This window comes from Macadamia integrifolia, chromosome 4 (genome assembly GCF_013358625.1).
Source record: "Macadamia integrifolia cultivar HAES 741 chromosome 4, SCU_Mint_v3, whole genome shotgun sequence".
Lineage (NCBI taxonomy): Eukaryota > Viridiplantae > Streptophyta > Magnoliopsida > Proteales > Proteaceae > Macadamia > Macadamia integrifolia.
Window position 1 is genome coordinate 15,884,658 of NC_056560.1, and position 5,991 is coordinate 15,890,648.

At 35.9% G+C, this 5,991-nt stretch overlaps 1 protein-coding gene across 7 annotated transcripts in view; it reads left to right on the plus strand.

The window, feature by feature from the left end:
- The window catches only part of LOC122076021 (pentatricopeptide repeat-containing protein At5g15280, mitochondrial), an 11,575-nt gene extending 5,979 nt beyond the window's left edge, over window positions 1-5,596 (plus strand). For 2 of the 7 annotated variants that reach the window (XM_042641284.1, XM_042641282.1), the window contains 2 exons: window positions 653-998; window positions 5,240-5,596. The gene's annotated coding sequence lies outside the window, so the exon portion shown is untranslated. Of the gene's footprint in view, window positions 1-652; window positions 999-4,036; window positions 4,412-4,571; window positions 5,162-5,239 lie in introns of those variants that run through there. The other 5 variants (XM_042641285.1, XM_042641283.1, XM_042641287.1 and 2 more) reach the window with 4 other exon arrangements.
- Window positions 5,597-5,991: the final 395 nt, after the last annotated feature.

Sequence of the window (5,991 nt, forward strand, 5' to 3'; positions counted from 1 at the left end):
ATTTTCTCGGTTATCTGAAATTCTGTAGTGTTGCTTTCTTTCAGTTTTTTTTTTGGGGTGGGGGGTGGGGGGGTTTGGACCTTTTAGAAGTCCATCCTGCATGTATGATGAACCTTATTTCGAACACATGAGAATTGTTCTAATGTCATGTTGATAAGTTAAGATGGAATTTCGGACATTTACCTCTACATCCCAACTAGAGTAACTGTAGGAATTCAATGCCCACCAAATCAGTGGAGGTTTGGACTCCCATGAAACCATGAGAAACACTTCTCATTGATAGAATCTGTAGGCTAGCTGCCAACTAAAACTATAACTACAAGTAATTTACTACTCATACAACCTAGAATCATGGGAGTTGAAAATTTCAGCAATAATCCAACCATACACCAATTGCAATTGTAATTTCTGAAATAATACTGAGAATTGACTTGAATACCATTCATCGGCATTGGTTTCAGTAGGCTTGTCACATGGACTAATATTTTGGCACTTTGACTGTTAGGGCCCGTTTGATTTTGTTTCCAGAAATGGTTTTTCCGTTTTCTGTACTCAGAAACAGAAAAACATCATATTTTCTGTTTGATTTTTTGGTTCTGTTTCACCTATTTATAAAATAAAAATTGAAATTTATATCTATTTTTGTTCCTAGAAACAGGAATGAAGAAATACCTATTAGTTGTTTTTCTGTTTCTCAAAACAAAAAGTGACGGGAGAAAAATCGTGAAATCCCTCCCAAGTCCCGACTCCCGACGCCCTACCCTCTCTATCTCTTTGTAGCTCTCCACAAGCTGCAACTCTCTCGCGAAGCTCGACGACCGTCTCTGCTCTCTCGCGAAGCTCGACGTTCTCTACTCTATTGCGAAGTTCAACGTTCTCTGCTCTCTTGCGAAGCTCGAAGTTCTCTTCTCTCGCAAAGCTCGGCGTCTCTCTGTCTCGTCAAGGAACGGTCTCACTGCAACTCTCCTTGCAGCAACAAGTTCGATCGTCAAGCTCAGGTATCATTTCGAGCACTAATTCACAGATCTGATTTCATCTCTGTAATGGAATGGAACCTGGATTGGATGCGGTTAGGGATTTGCATTGCAGTTATGTTTTGAATTTTTGTGTCTGGAAAATGATGGGAAGCCGGAGTACGATTTGTGCTCTGCTTCAATTGCAGCGGCAGTCGGAAAACCATTCCAAAAGTGGGGGATGGGGAGGAGGGGTTGCCCTTCAGATGCCCTGAGTGCAATGAGAATGGATTGATTATATACCCATTGTGCTGCTGATTTTTACTCCTTTGATCTCACTCTGTTTCTTCTGTTTCCTTCTTCAGATTTTTTTTTTTTAATACAAATTATTTCGATTCTTTTGAGTTTGAATTTTGGAGTTGTGAGAATTGCTGTTGTATTCATATGTATTAACTTGTGTCTATATATAATTTGGGGATTAAGAACAATTTCATATTCACCATTTGATGATTATCTTTGAGGTTTCACATCAGAAATATTTACAAATGCTTCTAGAGAAACTCTGTTTCAGTTTCCTGAAATTCAGTTAGGGTTGAAGTGTTGAACAGCATTTCTAATATGATCTATATCTGTTGTTTTTATTCATGAGAAGCAATCAATTTTTTTTTTCTTTACATTTGTAGGTGTTTGTAATTTGTAGCTCTGGTTTCTGAATTTTGTCTTGGTTTACTTTTGAGAATCTCTTTGAACCACCAGTGGCCTCCTATTTTGAAATTCAATCGGGTGTTCCCTTGTTCCTAATTGAGAGGGGTAGCTATAAAAAGAAGGAACATTATTTAATGTATTACTGTATATATATTAGTTTAGTTTGTTCTGTAATTATTAATTAACTTTTCATCTCTGCTTCTTACTATCACATGAGAGATGAGATATTCTGAGGTAGCTAATTAAGTAGTTACTGATAAGTATAGACAAATGAAGGCTTTGATAACATTAAACAAATCCTCTGTAACCAATTAAGAAGGATTACTTAGGATTAGAAAATTTAAAGTGGGTATTAGTTGAGAAATATCAAAGATCCTCTTTCTCTAGTTTGAAATCTGAAGTGATCTTAATCTCCATATGTTAAGGGATGGGGATATTATAATCTAATTCTATGACTGACTTACAAGGCAAGTTAGCACATAACAGTCTGTCAAAATTCAATAAAGATGGCTTTACTGATTGCCCATTGGTTTGTCTGATGATGGTCTCTCAACCTTTTTTCCCTGCTTTGCTTCTCTTTCTTTTTTCAGCTCGTTTTACACTCTCCTTGTATATATTAGTGGTGCCCATGAGTCCACAACGATCATGAGAGAGAGATAGAGGCTGTCATTTTTGAGCAGGCCACTCTTATCCAAGTGGAATGTGAACATGTTGTTTAAGTAGAGTTAAATTCAAATGTTTTAGTGAACATGTTGTTTAACTCTATGATTGTTTAAATCTTCATTTCATTGCATGCCATAGTTGTCATGAGTTGACGTCGGCTCCCTCCTATCATTGTTGATGGAGTTGAAAAATGCAGTTAAAAAAGGCGAGAATCAGAGGAAATGAGGAGTTTACTGTCCCAAGTTAAGATTGTTTTGGAGACACAAGAGACTGCATAAGTGATGATGTGCCAATTAGTTGTGACATGGTTCAAAACTGAAGGTTTCTTAGATTATCGCAGCTTTTTTTGGGTACATTTTGTAGAAATATTACTGCAGTTTCAAGTGCTTGAATAGTTGGACAGTAGGACATTATTGTTAACATAACAATAGGGCCAATTAGTTGTGACATGGTTCAAAGCTAGCTTCTCTCTTCAATTCTCAAGATAGCAACAGCTTCAATGGCTAATTTAAAGGTCTTTTTAGTGGTTCTAAAAGAAAAGGGAGGTAGAGAAATTAAGGAAACTAATGAGCCTGGTTGGGCTTGATTGCAAATCGGTGGTTGATGTTCTTAATGAGCTAGTTTTTTTTTTTCCTAGTGACTCAAATAAGGAGACAGATTTCTTTGCTTCTTGTGCTGCTTGATTAGGTTTTTTTTCTGGGTCTGGTGGTGCTCACCACCCCCTTTTCTTGTACTTTCCTGTATAAGAGCTTCTCCTATTCAGACTTTCTCTAATAATAGTTGCTTTCCTTTGTTATAAAAAAAAAAATACCCAAAGGAAAATTGAACTACAGAAGTTACTAAAAATGAACTCTAATGCTACAGAAGTTATATTGGGTATGTTGACTTTAATCTCTTCCATTTGTTTGAAGTTGGTTCAGTGAAAAGGTTATTTAACAATATCGTTTTTTCTTATGCCCCCTTATTCATTATCAATTATATAAGCAACAGAGAAACTTCATTTTTTTTCAAAGTTCTGCTTCTCTTTTCCATATAAACACAATTTCAGAGAATGGTGCTGGGGCAATGGAACAGATATTCTCTGCTTCCTTGTAACCCAAGCAAGCACTCTCAGATTTGGAATTTTAATTGGCTGGGGCTATTGTTTCACATTTCTAGGATGAAGGGTTGGCAAAAATAGGGGAAAATTTGATGGCTTGACTTTGGTGTTGAGCTCTAATTTGGATTGACCAAAAATACTAGTCTTGTCATTGAGTATTCAAAATTTGCCTTGTAATCAGAGACCCTCTTTTCTCTTTCTTATGCTTACTGCTTCAATTAACTCATTGAAAGAGTCTATGCTGATATTGTATTTGAGGGTGTTGTATCATTCTTATTAAATCTCATCTGTATCATTTACTCCTTGAGTTATTGGTAAATTTTTGTTGATGGCCTGGCAGAATCCATTGTGATCATGACTTTGACAATGAGGAATATTGATGGTGAAGATTGTACAGATTTAGCATTCTTAACACCCCCAAACAAAAACAGCTTGCACTTTTTAGTTTTTTCTATTGCTTGCTGTCTCAATTGATTCATGTATTTGTGATCATGATATGTTGTGGAGAATGCAGTTGGCTACCAGTTTTTGGCCGGCTGTGTCTCTTTTGTTGTCTTCCATGGCCTTGCATACCATTTACATTTGATTGACCCTTTTCTTTTTCCTGTTTTGGTAGAGTAAGCTGGTGACTTTCCTTCTTCATTTTGTGACCTCAATGGACATTTACTTCTATTATGGTTAGGCTTAAGACATATCTTGCAAAATTGAGTTCTTCTTGATGACTTCATTGCTCCAACTACAAGCACAAGTCAGAGAGGAGCAAGACATATGTCAATGTTGAGGATAAATATAGCAAATCAAATGGCTATATCGAAGGGAATGCCTATGATTCCAATTGATGGACCTTGATGTTTTGATTTTAATGACCTTATGTTAGTTGCTACCATTAATGATTTTATGTTAGTTGTTAGAGTATATGTTACGTAATAGAAAACTCTATGTTCTATTTACTTATATGACATTTAAAAAGATATTCCCTATTGAATCTCTATCACATTGGGTTTTTTTCATTTTAATCATGTATGATGTCTTCCTTTTTGTCAAAATTCTAATGGCATAACTGTAATTAGTGATACATGCATAAGAAACCGTTTCTTGAAACAGAAAAATCAAACACTTTTTTGAGGTAAAAAAATTGTTTCTTGGAACAGAAATGGGAGAAACCGTTTCTGCTGTTTCTACACACAGAAACGATTGAAACAAAATCAAACGGCCTCTTAGTTATTCAGAATTTTCTTTCAATTCTCCTTGTGTTACAGAGTGGACATTTATAATTGCTGACAATTGTTATAAGGAATCCTCATAACTTATAACTTGAATAGTAGTTATTTTACTGGAGAAGTAAGCATTCCTTATTGAGCTGAACTAGTTTCATTAGACTTCCAATATTACCTGATTTTCCTTTTCTTGTTTGTCCTGCTTCTGGTTTCTGCATTCATATATGCTTCAAACATAGTAAGCCATTGTTTCACATTTTAGCATTTACAGACTCGTGACATTTAGCACAAACTAGAAGCCTAATTTAGATATAATCCGACCCAAATCACCATTTATGTAGTTTTTAACTGCCTTTTTCTCATGCTCTCTCACTTATAATAATGAAGGAGTGTTGGCAGGTATGTCTGCAGTTTGCAGAAGAACTCTCTCTCTCTCTCTCTCTCTGCATTGTAGTCTGTCTTTCTACATATATGCATGTATATCTCTTATATATATATATACTCTTATATATATATATATATATATGAGTAGTTTCTTATATATTTTCTACCCTTCTGTTTTTTTCACATGTAGCTAAGAATATTTGCTCTTATTGCTGCAGGACCAAAGTTTCGCATCAGGTTCATTCCAATAGCTCTGATTTGAACGAGGAAAGCATGTTGATGGTGGCCATTGAGCCTCCAGTTCGAGTGTGTGAAGCCCAGAACCAGCCTTATTATCCACTAAATGCTTTTCATGGGGCTTGGGCCGTTTCCGGCTTTCTGCAATATTTCAAGGCCCATCCAGACATGGACCTGCTTAAGAGAAGCCGAGCGTAAAAAAGGTTTTCGAAATAATTTGAAGTCGACTTGCTATTCTATCATTCTCAAGAGTTATCATTGACTTGCACATTTGAGTTATTTATTTTTCACCAACTTGGGTTACAACAAGATAAACATAACAACTTCTTTTCTTTGAACCTTTATTTTATATTATTTTAAATTAATGAATAATATTAAATAAAATATTATGATTAATACATCCCTACAGATTAATATTGATAATATATGCCCTCTCATATCTCCCTCCTTTGCATCCATTGCCCTCTCACATCGCCCTCCCTTAATTTTAAATAACACCCTTATCTAGTTAGAAGTGACAATTATATACTAAGATAGCCTAGTGGTGGTAGCTTCGGCTTGTGGAGCTGGCACCTAGGGGAGGAGGTCGTGGGATCGAACCTTGTCGTACACATTGTGTAAGTGTGTGTGTGTGTGTGTGTGTGTGTGTGTGTGTTTGTAATTTATTCTGTATCCACTTGTGGATCGGAGAAATATAGATAAAAGCGAAGACTCAGTTCTAAGCCTCCCTCCT